Source organism: Oreochromis niloticus, linkage group LG4 (assembly GCF_001858045.2).
Source record: "Oreochromis niloticus isolate F11D_XX linkage group LG4, O_niloticus_UMD_NMBU, whole genome shotgun sequence".
In the NCBI taxonomy this organism is placed as follows: Eukaryota; Metazoa; Chordata; class Actinopteri; order Cichliformes; family Cichlidae; genus Oreochromis; species Oreochromis niloticus.
The window spans coordinates 4,883,391-4,905,702 of NC_031969.2; the positions used below are offsets into that span (position 1 = coordinate 4,883,391).

The window sequence follows — 22,312 nt, forward strand, 5'->3', positions numbered from 1 at the left end:
GTGGACCGTTACAGCATTTGCTATAATGATCCACTTGATAGTCATATTTAGAAGTTCATAAGAATTTTTTTATTTTGCGTTATTACAATCACAATGGATGAGACCGGGGGACGGAAAAGAAAAAGAAGAAAGAAACAAGCGGAACAAAACCGCGACAACCCCCACCCCAACTAGGTGATGGTGTCAGGGGTCGTGTGGATGAATCTGATTAAAGATACATGGGAAGAGAACTAGAACATAATGCACACAGACTAAGGCTAACATAATAAAACCGGAAAACAGGAAGTGGAACATATGGAAGATAAACAGTGAACATGAACTGAAAACACTGGGTCAACGACCCAGGAACCCTGACAGATGGAGCCGATCAAAGGAGCTCTGTTGTGGCAGCAGAGACTGTATCAAGGCTAATGTGGTCCAACAAACGGTCTCTATATTGGTTAATATTAAGATTCTTTTTATTTTTCTAGATCAGGTGAGTTGTCTTAGCAATGCATAAGGCAGTGAGAGCCATGTGGACTGTATTCATCTCTGTAGTGACCTCATCTACGTCACCCAAGAAGCAAATTAAGGGAAGGCTGGCTGTTACATTTCAGACACTTTGATAAGACTTCACATATGCAACACCAAAACCTCAGAACAGGTGGACAGAACCAAAGAGTGTGGTTGTGATTGTCCGGTGTATTGCCTTGACATTGTGAGCAGGTGTTGGATGACATAAAATCCATACTGAACATCTGTTGACCTGTATAGTGCACTCTATGCAGGACTTCTGTATTCTATTAATTGTAGATTGGGATTTCTAATCAATTCAAAACCTTTTAAACATGTCTGAGAACAGAAGTTGTGGTCCAAGCTATTTCACAATAGGAAGGGATATTCATCTATTTTGAGAGTGTCCTGTATAGACAGTAATTTGGGGGTTTTGAGATTAAGAAATTGTACTACACCTCATGGTGTTTGTAATTTGACTTTACATTGGTCGTATTGGTCCATTTGATGGACCTTTGTTGTTATTATTATTTATTTTATTTTATTTTTATTTTCAGTTGTTACAGACAGGACAGACATGGCTGGGGGATAGGAAAGGGAGAAAGAAAGATGAAGGAAAAGAAAAACAGAGGGGAACAGGGACAGTGAGTAACTTAAACTTAAAAAGAGAAAAAAAATCTCCTGGATCACCTGTTGAGAGGGAAAAAAAAGAAAACAAGCACAAAAAGAGAGCAGCATAATAAACACAAGACCATTGCAATAATCCAGCTAAGTCAACACGTTCTCACTCCCAACTCGTCAAATGTGTGACGCATGGTCAGGCTCCCTCTGCTTCACTTATCGACGCGCAGGGTACCCCCCTCGCGTCGAGAATTGACGTGCAGGGTCCTCCTATTGAATACTATAGGGCTCCCTAAACGTTGTTTATTGATGACAAGAGATTGCCGCGGAAGAGCCTGTTGTCCATATATTTATATATTTCCGAAATCACATTGTAGTGACGTGTACTGAACACAATATATTATATAATGTAAACAACTACCTGAGAAACAGCAGATACAGCAGATAAATTAATTATAGGCCATTACTTTTGTATCGTTTATTGCATTTATGGAGGGAGAGGTGTATGCTGGGTAATGGCACAGCTAGCGACCGGGTGACTTTATTCACCCGCTTCGGCTGTTATCAGTCCATACAATGGGCGTTATTAGCAGAAATCAGTCCCATAGATATGGGCCATCTCCACCTGCTAGATTGTTCAGAAGGTTGTTATCATCCATCCAGATGGAGGATCAGTAACAGGAGCGTGGAAGACTCCAGAATCCACTCTGGCTGGAATCCGGTGGATACAGCAGTGTCACAGGTAAGACCATTTAAACGGACAGCATTTATAAAATGACTATTAAAAGTCAGCGAGTGTCAATAATGTTAATGTGGTTATGTTAGTGTCGGGGGAAATTTCCCAAATAGAAGGCTGCCAAAGTAAAACAGAGACACAGTGAGACAATATAATCAATCACATGTACATGGGTGAACGTCTCGAGAGAGAGTCACACAGTACACTTCTTTATTGCAGGTTATATAGGCATGTAGGTTACACAGCAGACGGAGGCAGTCTCCGCCTGTTCTCAGAATATAGATTGCTTAACTGACAAATGCATATCTTGCTAAAACATTCTGTCCGTACTATACTAAACGTCTGCTTAAGTGGCACTTTCCGTTCCTCTTTACACAGGAACTTATCTTCACAGGCATTTGATAAGCATAGGCAAGGCTTCATGTTTATCAGGGTGAATCGTCATTCAGAGTTTACACAATTACAAGCAAAGCATATTTGAAGAATAAACAAAATCTTTTCACATTTCCCTCCTGTTGTTTAACTTTCACACTAGTTAAAACACCATTAGTTTATTATCTGTGCATGATTTCTTGCAGCGCATTTTTAATCAGCACGTCATACATTGGTGTATCACAGCATTTCAGTGTCAGGGGGATTATCATTATCTTCGTCCATGGGCAGTGTCAGGTATGCCTGCACATGAACTGCAACAACTTTATTAATCATTGATTGTACACATGGCAAAATACAAGAAGTAAAACAACAGAGTAGGAGTAGAAGGACTCCTACAAAAACCAGTCCTTTTATTAAAAGAGATTTCCAGGAACCACTCAACAGTCAGGTAAGCCAATCTTCAGTGTTCGTGACATAGTCCTGTTGCTGAGCGTCCCTGAGTTGTTTCAGCGTGCGTAAGGCGTCGGTCATGTTGGAAGAGTGAACATTATCTGGAATGTACGTACAGCATGTGTTGTTAAAGAGTATACAGAGTCCTCCTTTTTCAGCCAGAATCATGTCCAGTGCGACTCGGTGTTGCATCACAGTTATGCGCAGGGCATCAATCTCTTCATTTTGTTGATTGTTGATTTTGCACGAGGCATTCAGGAACAGTCCAAAGTTTCAATTCTTAACATGTTCTTTCCGGTGCCCACCCATGGAAACAGTGAGTGGAGGACCTTTTGTCCGGTGGTCCAAAGCTTAAATTCCTCTGGCACATCACTGCCATAGATGGGGTCATGTGGTTGCACTGCGGAAACGTCTCGTCGTCGTCTTGTAGTCTGAGAGCTATTTACAGCTGACATCCTGAAGGTGTGGTCTGAAATGAAGATTGGGGCACAGGTGCCCGTCCATCCGGGTGGCAGTATGAAGTAGGCACGTTGTCCACACAGCCAGGCCATTCCCTGCACCCAGTAGGTGCCGTTGCTGGGCGCGGACGTGTTTACAGGTGCGCCCTCTCTGTTGGCAGCGGTTTGGTTACAGTTGGTGGTGTTGCCTAGGGGTCTGTTACCGTTGTCTTGTCGGTAACACATGGAGTGGTTCTTCCCTGGGGTTTGGTCCAAGAACACTGGGAAGTGTATAGACGTGTTCCGATTCGTCACGTTGAAGTTGATCCAGAAGAGCTGGTCACACGTTCCGTTGTCAAGTCCAGCGTTTTCGATGGTGATTACCTCGTATTGGGGCGGTCTCTGGAAGATACTAAAAAGGTTAAGCGAATAGATGATAGAGCTTGTCTCATTAATGATGATTTTCTTATGTTGATAGCCAACGCCCGAAAAGCTGGCGGCACGTTTGGCTTGTGTTTTGTTCTTTATTGTCCTCGAAAAGTGCGAGGAGTCCTGCTAGGAGCAGGAGGACAGCTGCTAGGACGGCGAGTGTCTTCATGACAGCCAAACACACCTAGATCCTCGGGTGAGTAGACTACTGGCGAGAAGTAGAGGGCGGGATATACCCAATCAGCCCTCTCTTCACCAGGTAGATCACCAGAAGGTAGGGGTGCTGGAGTCTATGAGTCTGGGCTGTCACTCACTTTCTTGCAGTGGCTTTGGTGAATCCAAGATGGTCTCTCTGCTATCCTACAGGCGGTTGGTGTGGTGATAAGCACTTGGTATGGGCCTTCCCAGCGGGGCGAGCTCCAATTCTTTCTCTGGAGAACTCGAATCAGGACCCAATCACCTGGCTTCAACCTGCAAGATACTGGAGAAGATTCAGAAGGCAGTTTATTGTTCAAAACAATATCTTTGTTTTCTAGTAGCTTCGACATCCATTCTGCTAGTGTGGTCTCTCTGATTGATTTATCTAAAAGTTCACTTGTGATTGGCAGTGGAAATGGTCTGCCATGAATGATTTCAAAAGGTGTGAGTTTCTGAGAACCCTGTGTTAGTCTCATCCACATTTTTACTAGGCCTATACACTCAGGCCATGGTCTCCCTGTTTCTTCCATACATTTTCTAAGTCTCTGTTTTATTGTGCCGTTAGTTCTTTCCGCTAATCCTGCACTTTGCGGGTGATAAGCACAGTGATTTTTGATGCTGAATCCTAGTGCTTCAGAGACTTTGCTGATTACCTCATTGACAAAGTGTGTCCCATTATCTGATCTTATCAGAGTGAGGATGCCATATGTTGGAATAAAATGGTTACATAAGCATTTTGCTACTGAAATGGCATCTGCTTTCTTTACTGGGTAGATTTCTGGCCATTTTGAGAATACGTCTATGATCACTAGAGCGTATTTTGAGCCTTGACATTCATTTAGTTCAATAAAATCCATGTGGATTGTGTGAAAAGGATGAGGTGGTGTGGGAAAATGACCTCTCTTTGGTCTGAGATTCCCTTGTGCATTGTGTTTTTGGCAAATCATGCATGTTCTTACAAATTCTTTTGCTGAACTTTCGAAATTTAGAGTGTAAAAGTGTTTTGGAGATTATATCTACTATCCCTCCTGTTGACGCATGGAGAGTAACTCCATGTGTCACTAAGGCTGCTGTTTTGTGTAGAGATTTTGGAAGTATTGGTTTTCCTTCACAAATCATCAAGTCATCTCTTAGTTGCGCTCCGCATTTCAGCCATTTCTTTTGCTCAGCTGTGGGAGCTGCTTTTTGTTCATCCTTTGTCAGTAAAATTGTTTCCCTTTGTAATGTCATAGTCATTCTTCTGATGTGCTGCACACTACACAGAGAACAACAACAAGACACAACTGAAGGTGTTGTTCTTGTTTGTTCTCCTTGAATTTTAGAATAAAGTTATTATATCTCCATTAGTAAATCATATGCCTAATCATTATGTGCCACTGTGATCCACAAGTATGATCACAAATTTATTTTCCAAACTTACTAAGCAAACAAACAAAAATAAAACAAGTTGCCTATGGCATCATCAAGGCTGTGCGTTCATATTAATTGAGTGTAAGCTGCTTTCTTCATTGCAAGTATTTATTACAATACGGTTTAATTCATGCATCTTATCACAGAGTTCTAAATTCAACCTATCTCCTCACACACACACGGTTTCCTGTCACCGACAGGCACACATTTCCTGTTTCTGCAGACTCTGTCTTTCATTGTATTTATAGTCTAAAAACCCTCTTTAATTCTACTAAAAACAATCTAAATCCCTTGATCTAAAAACGATACACCTTTATTTCACACACACTTTTAAATTGAGCTCTTTCAGACATCAGGAATCATCACACACACTGCCTTTTCTCTCAAACTTCCACTTGTTCACACAGTTAAAATCACTCAAAATATGCTTTCATACGAGTATTTCAGACATGCTTTTCAAGATATATAGAGGTCACTCACTGTACATCCACAGTAATGAATTCAAACTCTATTTATACAATTGTAGTGAGCAAAACCAGCATCTCCATGCGCGTCACCGCTCCTCATTAGCTTGGTAGTGTCCACATATTTAATTCAGCTTCTCAATCTTGTAGCTTTAGCTGTTGTATACAGGGTTTGGCTCATTAGTTGTTAGTATAGGTTTGCTCTTCATCTTAACAAAGTCTCATCTAAGATGACAGGTTTACAAGCAGGTCAAGTGTCTCTATGCACCTGATTAGTGTAGTTATTTCCTTATTTTCTTCATCTCCTATATCATTGTACTGAGTTTGAGCAAACCTTAAGCTTGAATCAGACTACTTTTAACAATCTTCCACCTCACATCATAACTGACTGAGGTGCCTCTTCCTATTAATAGTATGTCATTATTAATGTTATCATTGTATTGTTTTTCCTTTTTTATAACAGCAATAGTATATCACAATACACTACTTTACTACTAATATACAATAGTATATTAGTTTATATTTTATTACGTATCCATCACGGGTCTGTGTGAATCTGCAGCTTCACACCTTCCCAAGCTGGAGACATTTTCCTTGGCTGAACAATGACACAGCCTTAATATGCCTTATGCATCTCTCTTTTTTATTTGATATATTTTGTGTGAATTATCTGGTTTCACGCATTCTATTCATTCAGCTTGGTTGTCTTCCCAATTTTGTTTCATTGCTTTAATTTAAGTTAACCTTAATTTAACCTTTTGTTTATTCCACTTCATTCCTCTTTCCATGCTTTAAAATATTACAACTCTTGCTTTGATTTCTTTTTAGCTTCCTTTTCAGTATTTATTTCTGCTTGGAGGGTTTCTTATAATTTAGTTAATGCATTTTCCCTCCCACGTGGCACATTTAGGTTTCTTTGGATTTCTCCATCTATATGCACTAATTTGTCCGGCGCCTGGACATTTCTTTTCTAGCCACTGCTCGTCAGCAGTGAGTTTTGTTGCTTTATTTCCCATTTTCTTATTTGTTTTATATGTTTATTTCTACTTATTTTATTTATTTCTTTATGTATTTAGCGCTTTCAATAATACACACACACACCTGCGGCGCTTTCACTGGCACGAGAACAGAGAGAGGTGGCTGACACGCCCTTCTACTTTTGAGCTATTCTCAAAAGCGGTGTCGACTTTACGTGATAAAACACGACCTTCCTCTCAGTTCACCAGTACTTCAGCAACCGACAGTAAACAAATCAGTGGAATAGTTCAGCCTCCTTATTGTGCTGTAAAAATCAACTTATTCCACCAAAAAAAATAGACAATAAAAGACAGACAGTTTCAACGCGCGTTCACGCTACTAGCTTCCTTAAAGCGAGCGTAGTGCTTCCAGCCTCTCTGGGCGAGCTTATAGGCCTATTTTTACCCTTTCGGGGAGCTACCAATCATTCTAGATGAGCTCAATATTTATTTTACTGCTTCCAACCCTCTGCGGGCGAGCCTTCTGCTTCCAGCCCTTCTTGGGCGAGCTATTTTCTTTTTAAGTTTCGTTTTCGTTTTTACGCAGACCTTTATTATCTCAAAGTAGTCTGTCTTACCTTGGCGCTGGTTTCTTCAGATGCACCTGATCAGCCCCCGACGGTGCGGACCGCTTGTAAAACATTGACCAAGACCCGAATTCACGCTCTTGGATTTTAATCACACACCTAGTATGTGAGCTGCCGGCAGACTTCAACGTGGGCTTCTCGCACCGACGGGACCTGGTGAGGCGCCTCTTATGGGAGCTGCTTTAAATAGGCCGTCCCATCCGGCTTCGAAGGACCAAGAAATGTCGGGGGAAATTTCCCAAATAGAAGGCTGCCAAAGTAAAACAGAGACACAGTGAGACAATATAATCAATCACATGTACATGGGTGAACGTCTCGAGAGAGAGTCACACAGTACACTTCTTTATTGCAGGTTATATAGGCATGTAGGTTACACAGCAGACGGAGGCAGTCTCCGCCTGTTCTCAGAATATAGATTGCTTAACTGACAAATGCATATCTTGCTAAAACATTCTGTCCGTACTATACTAAACGTCTGCTTAAGTGGCACTTTCCGTTCCTCTTTACACAGGAACTTATCTTCACAGGCATTTGATAAGCATAGGCAAGGCTTCATGTTTATCAGGGTGAATCGTCATTCAGAGTTTACACAATTACAAGCAAAGCATATTTGAAGAATAAACAAAATCTTTTCACAGTTAGTAATACACCGAGTGCTAATATAACAGCTTTAAGATGCATTTGTAGATATTATTACGTGTTTTACCGTCTTTATGGTGCTAGCTTAAAGTTACGGTGTAAACGTTAGCTTATATTGTAGTAAAGCTGTTACTGTTTAAACGATGTTGGGACAGAAATATTAGCTTCTGTCATGACTGATGAAGTTACTAGTTAATAAAGTTTCCAGTAAAGTGATTAATCGCAGCCATAGATTGACAGTAAATATCCCGATTAGCTTCAATGCATCTGTAATAAATATGTGCAAGTTTCAGTGCTTCGTTTAAACTGTATGATACTTATACTGACCCAGGGTCAGTGTAAAATACAATCCTAGCTGTGTGAACAAAGCGTGGCTCCTTTAATCCTGCATGACAAACCTCAGGATGCAGGTTATTATTACTCTTTCCTGCTGGCACACCTGTCACACCTGAGAGTCAGCTAGAAACTTACAGTGACGTGGACATCATGCAAAGACTGCCAGACTCTGTAATACTGTAAATGATCAGTGACTCAGGTTAACTCTAAACTTTAAACAGTCCCTCTGTGTCTCTGTGTGTGCTGAACATCTAGGATTGAGTCAGGCTGCATTGACTGTGGGACTTTTCTCTGTTAAAAGCAGGTTGAAGACGGCTCAGAAACATTTGAAGATTAAAATTTAGCATTATGGCTGCTGGTGGTGTGTAAAGCTTCTACTCAGCTGTATTTTTGTTACTAATTTATGTTTGTTGTTGCTTAACACAGATTTCAGAAGAGCAAAGATGCTTGATAGTTTAACTGGATTGGAAATCAAAAAAATCCAGATTCTTCTTCCACAGAAGTTTCATTTGTCAGTGTGGGAATGCTGAGTCACCTGAAGAACTCATTTCATTCTCTACGATGTTGATTTACAGAAATGTTTCACAGGAACTGATTTCTCCCAAAGGGTGAACTAGTGTGTTTCCATAGATTATCTCTGTATGAATGTACTTCTTAAATGAAGGCAAGTGTTTGTCCTTTTTTGTTCCTCAGGTACAGTACGTGATATTAAGGGCAGGCGGTCATCACTGGGGGAAGACAAGAAGCAGACGTACTTCCAAGAGGGAGCTGCAGTGAGGACACAGCCTGGTCACTGAGGTCAGAGGTCAGAATCTGAAACAGCTCAGGTTTATATTTTAGGGGTTATAAAAAAAATCAAAATGTATTTATAAAGAAACCTTTAAATAATAGTCATAATTATGATTATTATAAGAAATATCAAACATTTAAGTGGATTTTCTGTTACACGTATTGTCTTAGCCCTGCGATAAACTGGCAGCCTGTCCTGTCTTTGTCCTGTATCAGCTGGGATAGGCTTCATCCTCCCGCAACCCTGAATTGGATACATGAATTGTATTGAATTGTATTCCAATTATGTAATCTCATCATTTACAAACTCAAAGTATCTAATCAAAATGTAAGTAATAATTACAAAATGGGAAAGCAGAAATAAGTGTGACATGAATGTAAATGTGTTAGCTGACATAGAGGACAGCTACATGTAGTGTGAAAAACCTTTGTTGTCAAGTTTGCAGGTCTATCACGAGACATTCTTACATAGAAGAGTCTGTTAAAGTCTCTAACTCAGTGAAGCATTATTGGTCCAGTCTGTTTGGATAAATATAGTAAACTGATGTATGTGCATTTATTGACACATTTTCTTAAGTGCTTATCCAGTTCAGGATCACAGTGGAGCTGCAGCTGGATATGTTCACTAAATAAACCTTACAAAAGTTAACAATAAACCTGCATCTCTGTACGTTGTTGTCCACAGGATGAGAAAATCGAACTGGAAGACTGTGGAACATGTTAACAAATGTTTGTGTTTATGCCTGTGTCTTTCACAGGAGGCGCTGAAAGGTTTCCCTAATAGTTCCTGGTGAATCAAAGCAGGACCATAAAGGTTGCTGGACTACATGATGGCCTTACCCCTGAGAAGTCATCCTGTTAAAGGAGGAACCAGTTAGAAGCTGTTTTCAAAGTAGCTGAGCAGATTTCATCTCAAGTAAGCGATTAACTGTTTGTTCGTTTGTTCTGCCACTTAAAGAACATTTAAGGACGTCTTTTGAGTGTTTAGTTGAATTAATTCTACTGGCTCTCATGGTCATTTGTGATTATGGACATATTTTTCATGTTTTCAACCATTTAGTAAATTCTATCTATTTAGTAATATCTGTCAGCTATAAAATATAATATAAATATAAAAATATCTAAATATCTCCTGCCCTTTATATTTTAATGATGTAAGACCAGATGTCTGTTATCGTGTTACATTGGCATTCCTCACATATCAATGAGATGCTGTACAGTACAATCCTACTGACACAGCAGAGGGATAACGACGGCTATTCAACATCGTTACACGACACATTCAAGCTGCATGATGCAGACAAAGTGACTAAATCATCTTTTTTGTGGTTTATTGTCTTCAAACCAGCAGACAAAGCCGATGGCAGAAGATGTTTGGAGAAGAACTTCAGGCCGTGGACTGAAAAGGTATTTTTTTCTTGTTATCAAAAGACATTTGGAGTGACGGCTTCTACAACTGTGCTGATGTGAAGCTTACAGTCTAAGAAATCACAGTGTTGATATTCAACACAAAGAGAAAAGCTCACTTGTTTTAATTTATTTACAATCATAGTTTTTATACATTCTGACTGTAAACAGCTTTTACAGCTTTGATATTGTTTGACACTCGATATCAGGTGATGGGATTTAATTTAAAGGTTTCTTTGTCCCAATGAGCCATTTACACTGACCAGTGTCAGTTTGACTGTAACACATTCATTATTTAGATCCAACATTTCTAAGAGAAATAACTGAATGTAAAAAATGGCAGCCCTCAGGCCAGGTTTATAGAGATATATGCATGCATTATGAAATTTATGTATCCCAGATCATTTTTAGTCATCTAGTCCTGGCAGACCCACCCCTTCCTCCCAAGTTAACTGCAACCCAAAAGAACTAGTGGGGCTATTTACACACTCACAACCAGTGTGGGGTAAAAAGAGCCACTAAAAACCTGTCAGCCTGCACAGCTACAGATGTGCTAAAAGCTATAAGAGTTAGAAGCTCTGCTTATGGAGAAACTTTCTAAGTCTAACAGGGGACAGGTACTCCTGCCCAAATAACATGATATAACCCCACATACAGCCCAGCCATAAAGTGAACCAAGTCATTTGGTTAAAGACAGCATGGGAGCAAATGCCAGCCTGCACCAACCTGACATTTCTTCCTCCTGAATTAAATGAATGAATGGATGAAAGTTAAATGACTACAAACCTAAAGCCACTAGTTCCCACACTGGAGTTCCCCGACACTGTGTTAACTGTACTGAGCTTGTATCAACAGTTGCAGCAGGCTAAGCTACGTGAGACACTGCATTGAACGATTGTTTCTATCTTAATGGTTTCAGCTCAGATGTTCTGCTTTTTCCTTTCAGTAGATCAAAGCAGCTCGTGCTCTGTCTGCTTCCATTCTGATGGCAAGAAGAAGAAGAAGAATGCTTCAGGGAAGTGGCGTTCATGGTCTCAGTGGACAGTCATGGCCACACACTGCATGTGGTTTTAAAAGCAACATTGTTCACCACAACAATGGAGATGTGTAATATTAGTGCAGCTACGGTTTGTTCTTGAACATCAGTTCTGTTTTCTACTTTGACCACTTAGACCAAAAAAAGTGTTGTTTTCAGATTCTTTCTTATAAATCTGTAAAGCACCTGTTCATTTTTTATTACAATTAGTTTCACATAAATGTTAGTGTTTCCTTTATGATCTTTTAATGCTTACACTACACTGTGCACATCTACATTAGAGACATTTCTGTTACCTATGTATGAGACTGGGCAGCTTGACTACAATTTGGAAATGGATGCAAAATCACACGGATTGTGCTATTGTTTGTTTTTTAATATGATGGACTGAACACAGGAGGTATCTGACTAAGCAAAGATTAATCTGATCCCATTTCTACCTGTCTCTACTGTTTCAACATTTCACTGAAGTTTGCTCAACTGTAACTGTCAGGATATATATTTATTCCAGCTCTCATGGGGCAAAGGAATGACTCAGACTTGTCAAATGTTCTTTGACTTGATACACAATATGAAGTTCACAATTTTCTTACAAATAAAACTATAATGACAAACATGAACAGCTGTGCTTATTTCTGAGACATGATTTTTTTTTAATGTGTTCATATTGTAGCGACCGCGGGTTAGTAGAGCTGAACTGGCTAAACTGCTCACTAGCTAAAACGGCTAGCGGGGCGCTAGCAGCTATCGTCGAACTTCGCAACGAATGGAGAGCGCTCGTGCCTCATACACCGCACAACCCAGAGCGTCTCAGCAGCAGGCTTATAATCCCCAAATGATCTAGCAGGAGACAGTAGTGGTTCACACCAGTCATTTATTTACCATTTTTACAACCCCTGTAACGCTGCTGACACCGAACCCCTATCACGCTCCCACCACATAGAGTCGCGGTGTCAGCCAACCATGCCAATTCAACCCGCTCCACAGAACACACATCAACTTCACTGTGGCTTACATTAACATAACACTAACACAACATGCGAATCAAACACATAGGAACTAGCAGAACGATAGAAAATAGTGATGCGCGAATCATGAACGAATCGTTCAATACTCGAGAATCACTTTACTGACTCATGAATCGTGATTCACAAGCGCAACTGACTCACTGACTCATCCCTGTTGCTGTTAGCAAACTAATTTCATTAGTAGAAATATATCTAGCTTATAATTCAAATTGTGAAGAAAAACACAACATCCAGTATCTTAACAAAAACATTTCTGCTCTCAACTGGAAGAAAAAACCCTAAGTAGAAGCTCACATCAAGACAATAGCTCCTCGGTTCACAGTAGCATCGCTCTGCTAACATGCTAACAGCACATTTGAGCTACTCACCCCCTCCCTTCCTGCGCTGAATCGTAGGGGAAGCAAATCACTCAGGACTCACTAACCCCCTCCCTCCTGTGCTGAATCGTAGTGTAAGCAAATCACTCAGGACTCGCTAACCCCCTCCCTCCTGTGCTGAATCATAGAGCGAGCGAATCACTCATGACTCGCTAACCCCCTCCCTCCTGTGCTGAATCATAGAGCGAGCGAATCACTCATGACTCGCTAACCCCCTCCCTCCTGTGCTGAATCATAGAGCGAGCGAATCACTCATGACTCGCTCACCCCCTCCCTCCTGTGCTGAATCATAGAGCGAACGAATCACTCACTCACTCACTCACCCCCTCCCTCCTGGCTCGCAGCTACTTCTTCTTCTTCTTGGTTGGCAACCAATGTTAAGGCGCACTACCGCCCCCTGGCTCACAGCGCCAGTGGACATTTAGATGAGAAAATATATATTTGACACATGTAAGGAAAATACTAATAAAATAAAAATAAACAAAAGAAATGTTTCCTTTAGAAATTCTTTTGCTCTTTTTTGCTATATAAAATAGTTGTTTTCTTTACGAATCACTCATCTTAGCAGTAGGATTTACATTAAAAGAGAAACAAATTAAGTTTGAGTGAAAATGTACATTTTTTGCACTCTCTGGTCAACTGACTCAGTGACTCAAATGACTCAAAAAATCCGATTCACTTTGGTGAGTGACTCATTAAAACTCGATTCAGTAAAAAGAATCAAATTTACCATCACTAATAGAAAACACAGACAACACAATACCCAGAATGCACCTGGCTAACAACCCCAGCCAGGTCATTACAATATTTAGACATTTGTATGCCGAAACTGTAATGGTGAACCTGAGGTGATGGTCAACAGAAGGCAAATATATATAAATATAAAACAATATTGAAGTAATGTCTTTACCCTGTGCAGCGTGTGGACGCTGTGCACACAATCACCTTATTCACTGTAGTAAACGTGCACCGCTAGCTCACGTGACTGACTGTCTCCATGGTTACATCAAATATTATTAGCTATGTAAACAGCTTCCAAAGATACCGCCATAGCTCTCTGCAACACTTTCACGCTTTACCAATCATTTCACGTTTTTGATAGTTATGAATAAAGAATGTGTTTTAAAGACATGCTAGGCTGTTGCTATGGTGGTTGCTGGGGACTAGGGTGGACCGCGCGTCCGATTCCTGTTATTAGCTGTCCGCCGTAGGAAGGCTGCGTTACATTTAGAAGTAGCGACAGTCTGCCGTATACTCGAACTCAAACCCCGCTTTGTTCTGTAATTAAAGGGCTTTTACAGCCGTTCATGACACGCACGCACACACACACATAAAACACTTTGCCTCACCATGAGAATGCAACTTTACTAAAACCTTTAAAGTATCTGAGATAGGATAGAAAAATGAAGCAACCAGAGATTTAATGGTGAAGACTCTGGGTTCTGTAGTTCACGTTTTACAGTCCTGAATGACTCACTGCACATCCATATAATTTATTGAAGAGGAGTTTAGAATGCACTTTACATTTAGACTGTTGCTGTTTAATTTTTTACATTGTTACCATGTCATTAATAAGGTTCACCTGCTGGGGGTTTGATGGATCAGCTGGACAATACAGTCAAAGACAGACTTCATTCATCATATGCAAGAACCCTAGTTGGATTTTTGTTTTCACTCATATTTTTGAACCAAATATTGAAAACAACTGTGACAGACTGGATACCTGGTCACGGTGTACATTACCTTTCACTCAAGCATCCCAGGACAGAGCCCTGCCCCACCATGAGCCTGGGTGGATACGTGGTTATAATATAAAATGACTGATACTGAATATGAATATTTCATGAAAATCAAATTATAATATGAATTCCTAGGTGTTTGTTATATCCAGCAAGAGATTGATTACATATGTCTGAATTGTTAACCCTAACCCTAGCTCAACAGACCACAATGCCCTGGACTGTCAGTATTATTACATGCTGTGAACATAAGTAGCTTTGATCACAGTTTATGTTGTAAAAGGAATATTAAAAAAAGATCAACATTGTGATATTATTTCTTCCAAACTGACCAGAAACATGCTTATCAGACTCTCACAGCACAGGATCAGACTCACTGTGCATGATGGCTCAGGCCAATAATGTTTGTTAGATTGTCAGTTGTTTAGTGCTTCTGTACAGTTAGGGTCACCATCTCTATTTCAGTATAATTAATATGCAGAAAACACTAAAAGTTGATTGTCTTCCAATATTCTAGCATAATTAAAAAACTTTGACTTTGTAAGTACATATTGTTACAGTCCTAATGCCAGTACGATTCTTCATAACTCCTGCTTTGAAATACTGAACTTTAAAATGTACCTGATGAAAGATAATTTACAGTGGCACTCTGTCAGGATAATTCTGACTATAAGATCACTGTATTAATCTGAATCCTTCTGAAATGTGCTGTGAATGAATGCTGATGCAACTCACTGTGGGAAAGCTGTTAATAAAATGAATCTGTGACACATGCAACAGATTCACAGAGGAAGAGGACACAAAGGGAGGACACGCAGAGGCTGTGTTAAAGTCAGAAATCCAAATCTTCAGTCAAAAACAGGCAGCGGTTACAAGACAAGCAGTCCATTAAACAGTCTACAGGGTCAAACATGCAGAGAATTCAAACAGCAGTAAAAAAATAACGACACTGAAAAACTTAAAGCAATGTGTGATGCAATAAAAGGAAGCAGCGCACTATATTCACTGAATTATCATCAATTACAAAAGAGAAAAACGACAATTTCTAAGGATTATTTGCTTAATTGCGGGTAGAGTGTGGCTGGTAAAGATGGAAACATACAGAATGTAAACTGTGTGAGTTTGGTGAACTTTGTTAGTAACAAATGAGGTAAAAAACAAAACAAAACAAAACAGACAAAACACAGAAAGAGGCTCTCAGTATTCATTAATAATTAGAAAGCATCTAAACATTCTGGTCGTGGATTTTTACAGTCTTAGTTCCGCTCGCTGTCATCATTATAATCATCATGATCAATGGCGAGGTCCTGAGGTGGGCGGGGCCGTCTCTGGTGATGAAACCATGAAGTTACAGCGTCTGGCACGTGTTGGTGAAACATCCCAGTACACTGGTGTAGTTTCCTCTCCAGCTGTTTGACATTTGACACTTCAAGATTAAGGGGAAGAAGAAGAAACAGTGTTAGGTCAGGTGACCACATGGTTTCTAAAATAACTGACAGGAAGTAGCCAGGCCGTTAGAAATGGATGGCATGTGTTTATAGTTACCGTAGTTAGGTAACTCTACTTACCAAAAGCAGAAGCACACAGATGGCAGATCAGATGCTGAATGTTGCAGGAACATGCTCATGTGTGGTGGTTATTCAGTGCTGCTCCTGCAGGTTAGACAGTCCAGGACTGATATCCTTCCCATCTGAGAGTTTGAAAACACACATGCAAAGATTTAATTGTATTACAGTCAAAGTTGGATGTTCGTTTTTGTCCTTTAAAAATGTTTGTGTATTTGAAAGCACTAACATTTAAGGATGACTCTGATCGTCTCTCTCTAAGAGTATCTCCTTTAAAGGAGAGACAAGTGTATCCACTGATCCACGTCACTTTACCTGGATGATGACTCCTCTCTCCCTCACTCAGAAACACTCCTAATATAACCAAGCAAATAAATAATATTGAAGGTTTACTTACATCATTACAAAAACATAAAAAACATCTCCCTTTGATTCCATTTCTCCATTCCTGCTAAACATCAGGCAACAAATGTCCCAGTAAATCACAGTAAAATGTAAAGCACATATTTTCTCTGCTTTGTCTAACCTCTGCAGAGCCTCTGTCAAGAAAAACAAATCTGTAAGCATAAAACAAATATACATTTCATAACACTGCACTGGACAAACCTCGGTCAGTTGATTTCCTCTGTGCAGTGCAGACGAGCATCAGTCAGCAAGTCAAGGTGGTGAGAAGGACTCGTGCCCTTTGTGACTCTGCTAGTTCTTCTGAGGAAACACCACCGTCTCTCCACACCATCACCATCTGTGAGCATAGATCAGAATATATATATATATATATATATATATATATATATATATATTTTCATTTAACAATTGCAACTGAAAGAAATTAAATATTGAACAAAAATATATTGTCACATTCTTCATTCTCAAATACAAATTTCACAAAGTAAATTTTTAATTAACAGAAAAAATATGAATTACAAAAAATAATTGTATATTATTAAAATATTATGCAACTGTGACCAAAGTCAGAATCATCATTACAGTATTGTGGACTTACTGCTTGATAAACTTCAGGGGAGATCATGATGACAGAAAACTGTAAACAACACTCTGAAGTCAAGCTGCTTTTCTTGTTTCTGTGACCTCAGCACGCTGACAGACCTGAAGTTGCCAAAGATTTTAAAAAGTGATAATTACAGGGAAGAAACTTCTCTTTTTCATCGCTTTAATCAAACATTTGATGCCTCAGCTGTCTCAGTCCTAAAGCATTCTGCAACTACAACTAACTTGAGGAGGCTTGGATTTGGCTGCAGGTGCCCCTGTACATCCTTCTCAGCAGCACACATGTGGGTACCATTTAATCACACTTCTTCCTGAGCTTTGCTTCATCACAAGACTAAAGGTGGCATCCCGTGTCACAGTCTTATCATCATCCAATTGGAGAAGAAACATTTACAGGCCTCCTGGTTTTGTTTTCTGATCCTGCAAAAAGACTGAGGACAACAAAGCCCAGAGAACATGAGATACACAACATCCAACATTCAGACTCAACAGCCTCCATAAATGAAGAGCACCAGGTTGGTCCAGTTATACTAGATATAAGCATACTTCACATTACTGTGTATGAATAATAATCAAGAGACAAACTTTGAAGATGCAGAGCATGATGTCCCATCATCAGTCTGTAAACAAATATCCACCAGGCTTCTTTGTTGGCAGAGGTGATGATTCTCCCATCAGGGATCAGTAGCATGTATTAACCTGTGGTATAAGCAGCAGTCACTGAAATGTTACTGTTTCAGATATGAAATCTGCCACATAAAAGCCAGGGTGGGAGGGATCTCTGCAAACTGACTTACCTCTGCAAGTGTGAGGCTGTTCCTCCAGCCTCAACAAAAATCTGACTCTCCAGTCACAGACAAACAAAAAAATCTCCAGCTGGGAGATAGAAAACGCTGTCTGCGTCTTGCTGGATGTTGCTGGTCAGAGTCCACACATTAGCAGTGTGCTTCTTGGTCCCACTGACCCATGTGGACAGTGACTGTGGAGAACTGTTCTGGAAAACAGAAAAGAGAATTAAAATGACAAAAAGCCAAATTTCCACAAAGACTCTCTTAGAATCAGCAATCAGAAAATCATTGGTTCATATTAAAGCAGTTAAGATCTGATTTGATTTACATCCTTCACACAGCACATTTGTCCAGGCTGTCAGGTAAACATAGAATTAATCTCAGGTAACATGACTCAGAGTAGAGATTCAGTAAGAAAGATTGCCAGCTCTAATATTATTACCACACCAACAGCTCAGATTTCTAGAACTATTTAAACAAATGTCTTCTGAATATTCAATTCATGTTCACAGTGGGAGGGTGGGGGGGGGGTATCATGGAATTTTGTAAATAAAGTCTGCAACACAGAAAGAGCTGTGATCAAGCTATTTATTACTGCGTGCAGGAGAGCCAACACACATCAAACATCTAAGTTCACAGTCATGCCAGCTCTGCCACAGAAGTCGTGCTCCTACTCCTTTATGAATTCCAAGAAAGAGAGAGGAAGTTACAAACTGATCGTACCACACTTCACGCGTCTCGCTATGAAACCTAACGGATCAATGGTTATGCTGTTTTGTGCCCTTGGCCTTATCAGCACCTGTAAAGGGAGTTGTTTTCTCAAACTGCTGACGCTGAAGTAAGTTCATCTAGTTTTAGAAACGTTCACTGAACAGTCTATAACAGTGTCACAACTAAGCATATGCATAAGCACTTAAATACTTTAAATGAGAATAATAGAAAATTTCTATTACAGGAGCCAGAGCCTGTCCCAGTAGTCATAGGTAGAGCACACCTGGACAGGTCACCTGTCTGTCAGAGGACTAACACAGAGACAGACATCAGAGTAACAAATCGATTTAAAATTAATGTAAGCTTGCTGCAGCTGTATGTATGAACATGTGTTTCTGTGCTCGCAGTCCACCTCTCAGGAACCTGGAGTTCATTTTAAGTCTACTGTAAACAGACCTCACAAAAGGCTGATGTGGCTGGATCAGTAGTCTGATTTAAGTACGATACCTTTGGCCAGGGATTAATCTGGCGCATCGCTTCACTGCAGTCTTACATATTATCCCCACACCTGAATAAAAAATATTGATATTTACAAATAACAGATTCAGCTGATGCAGCCTGACTCAATCTGATTCCAGATGTTCAGCACACACAGAGACACAGAGGGACTGTTTAAAGTTTAGTGTTAACCTGAGTCACTGATCATTTACAGTATTACAGAGTCTGGCAGTCTTTGCATGATGTCCACGTCACTGTAAGTTTCTAGCTGACTCTCAGGTGTGACAGGTGTGCCAGCAGGAAAGAGTAATAATAACCTGCATCCTGAGGTTTGTCATGCAGGATTAAAGGAGCCAGGCTTTGTTCACACAGCTAGGATTGTATTTTACACTGACCCTGGGTCAGTATAAGTATCATACAGTTTAAACGAAGCACTGAAACTTGCACATATTTATTACAGATGCATTGAAGCTAATCGGGATATTTACTGTCAATCTATGGCTGCGATTAATCACTTTACTGGAAACTTTATTAACTAGTAACTTCATCAGTCATGACAGAAGCTAATATTTCTGTCCCAACATCGTTTAAACAGTAACAGCTTTACTACAATATAAGCTAACGTTTACACCGTAACTTTAAGCTAGCACCATAAAGACGGTAAAACACGTAATAATATCTGCAAATGCATCTTAAAACTGTTATATTAGCACTCGGTGTGTTACTAACATAACCACATTAACATTATTGACACCCGCTGACTTTTAATAGTCATTTTATAAATGCTGTCCGTTTAAATGGTCTTACCTGTAAACACTGCTGTATCCACCGGATTCCAGCCAGAGTGGATTCTGGAGTCTTCCCACGCTCCAGTTAGTGATCCTCCATCTGGATGGATGATAACAACCTTCTGAACAATCTAGCAGGTGGAGATGGCCCATATCTATGGGACTGATTTCTGCTAATAACGCCCATTGTATGGACTGATAACAGCCGAAGCGGGTGAATAAAGTCACCCAGTGGCTAGCTGTGCCATTACCCAGCATACACCTCTCCCTCCATAAATGCAATAAACGATACAAAAGTAATGGCCTATAATTAATTTATCTGCTGTATCTGCTGTTTCTCAGGTCTTTGTGTTCAGTACACGTCACTACAATGTGATTTCGGAAATATATAAATATACGGACAACAGGCTCTTCCACGGCAATCTCTTGTCGTCAATAAACAACGTTTAGGGAGCTCTATAGTATTCAGTAAGAGGACCCCGCACGTCAATTCTCGACGCGAGGGGGGTACCCTGCGCGTCGATAAGTGAAGCAGAGGGAGCCTGACCATGCGTCACACATTTGACGAGTTGGGAGTGAGAACGTGTTGGCTAAGTGTAAATAACAGTAAATACTAAATATTGAATGTTGTTGTGCAGCACGCAGGACCGACAGTGCACAATGTGCTTTAGGGTAGCAGCCAAGTCAGGCGTAGTTTGTGTCTGTGAACACCCATGTCTTCACCTGTGTGCACACAGGGTTGCGCACAGGCTCATCCACACCTGTGTTTCTCCATGTAACGATCTGCTAGAGGGTGTAGGGAGCCATGGCCCTGTCCCCCAGGGCATGAAGCAAGCATGGAGGAGATCCAGGCCACAGACATCCAGAGGAACCAGCGTGCGAGAGCCCAAGGAGGACCACCGGAGATGTTGCTGTCATTCTGTATCGCTACGTCAATTGCTACGGCCGTCTTCTTCTGTTTGTCTACCACCACTATGTCCGGTTGGTTAGCCACCACCATTTTGTCCGTCTGTATCTGGAAGCCCTACAGGATCGTAGCTCGGTCATTCTCCACCACCCTAGGGGATGTCTCAGATTTTTAACCTGGCGACTTCTAGGCCATACTCAGTACAGATGTTTCTGTATACTATGGCGGCCACTTGGTTATGGTGTTCCATGTATGCCCTGTCTGCTAGCATCTTGCACCCTGCTGTTATGTGCTGCATTGCCTCAGGGGCATCTTTACACATGTAACCGGTGTGTTTCTGCGTTGTGTCTGATAAAAACGGTAAAAGAAAGAAAGACCTCCAAATAAATAGCTTGCCCACTCCAGCTCCTCTCCCACAGGGGAATTGTAGAAAAGGGCTGGCATTTATTATTACATTAAACATAAAATATGCATTTACACGTAACATATTTGATAAAACAAAAACAACAACATGAAATCCGACATACCTGATAAAAACGGTAAAAGAAAGAAAGACCTCCAAATAAATAGCTTGCCCACTCCAGCTCCTATGACCAAACACAAACAGTGGGGAAGAGGGTTAGCTTAACCCACCACAACTTCCAAGCTAGCAAGAATTATCTATTCATGCTAGTGTTCACGTTCCCTAGAACACACATATGGCACACACATACTACACATTTGTAACATCTAACAAAAAACAGGCTTAATAATGACAATAATTGAACTAAAATCACAATCAGAAACATCCAGGTGGCTAAATATGCATTATATGAGTGTTTTACAGTGTTGGGAAAGAAATTACACCAACCTCTCCCACAGGGGAATTGTAGAAAAGGGGAGAGACAAAAGGGGTACACTGTATTTATATGGTTGCACCAAAGAAGAAGAAGAAAAGAATGAGGAGGGGCTCTAACCGATAATGAACATAACTACAGGCTTGGAGGTCCTAAAAGTCAGGTATAAAGGGAAGAGTTTGGGGGTTTAGAACACATTTTGTGTAATTATAACAATGTGATTTATGACCCTGTTACACACAGCCTCTGGGGTCTTGCCTGGTGTGATAGACCCCAGCCTCTATGGATTTTGTGCTCAGAGCTTGTTCCTGTGCTGCCATGATTAGTGCCTCTGCGCTGTCTTTCAGTCCAGCTTTGTTCAGCCACTGGTAGGATTTCTGGGTGAGCAACTTCCACTATCTGCCGGTGGTACATTACGTGCAGGGGTTTGTCCTTCAATGATGGCTCCCCTTTCTTGGGTTTCTGCTGCCTGAGCTATTCACTGAGCACGCGGATGGTTGGGGCCATCTTCTTGATGTATTATTGAATGTTTGTTGTCTCATCCTGGACTGTGGTACTAACACTCCCTTGTCACCGGCCTCCTTCCTTCTGCTTAGCATACAGCCTCAGGGTGCTGGACTTTGGCAGAAACCCTCCATGCATGGT

General features: G+C 40.6%; 2 long non-coding RNA genes across 12 annotated transcripts; one reads left to right on the plus strand and one right to left on the minus strand.

The window, feature by feature from the left end:
* Positions 1 to 8,333: 8,333 nt before the first annotated feature.
* On the plus strand, positions 8,334 to 18,962 carry LOC109202025 (uncharacterized). 7 transcript variants are annotated; one of them, XR_002061997.2, is made up of 5 exons: positions 8,334 to 8,551; positions 8,884 to 8,995; positions 9,738 to 9,895; positions 10,328 to 10,386; positions 11,333 to 11,365. It is a non-coding gene; the product is annotated as an uncharacterized LOC109202025 (long non-coding RNA). The 7 variants fall into 7 exon arrangements; XR_003219900.1 differs by lacking the exon at positions 8,334 to 8,551 and adding an exon at positions 8,789 to 8,798; XR_002061992.2 differs by lacking the exons at positions 8,334 to 8,551; positions 11,333 to 11,365 and adding an exon at positions 18,883 to 18,962 and having other exon boundaries at positions 8,813 to 8,995.
* Positions 15,217 to 20,007, minus strand: LOC102080317 (uncharacterized). 5 transcript variants are annotated; one of them, XR_003219896.1, is made up of 7 exons: positions 19,944 to 20,007; positions 17,937 to 18,133; positions 17,725 to 17,838; positions 17,365 to 17,570; positions 16,738 to 16,873; positions 16,135 to 16,485; positions 15,217 to 15,992 (listed from the first exon to the last, which is right to left on the minus strand). It is a non-coding gene; the product is annotated as an uncharacterized LOC102080317 (long non-coding RNA). The 5 variants fall into 5 exon arrangements; XR_003219897.1 differs by lacking the exon at positions 19,944 to 20,007 and having other exon boundaries at positions 15,376 to 15,992; positions 16,135 to 16,256; positions 16,361 to 16,485; positions 17,937 to 18,172; XR_003219898.1 differs by lacking the exon at positions 19,944 to 20,007 and having other exon boundaries at positions 15,370 to 15,992; positions 17,725 to 17,859; positions 17,937 to 18,176.
* Between the last annotated feature and the right edge of the window lie 2,305 nt (positions 20,008 to 22,312).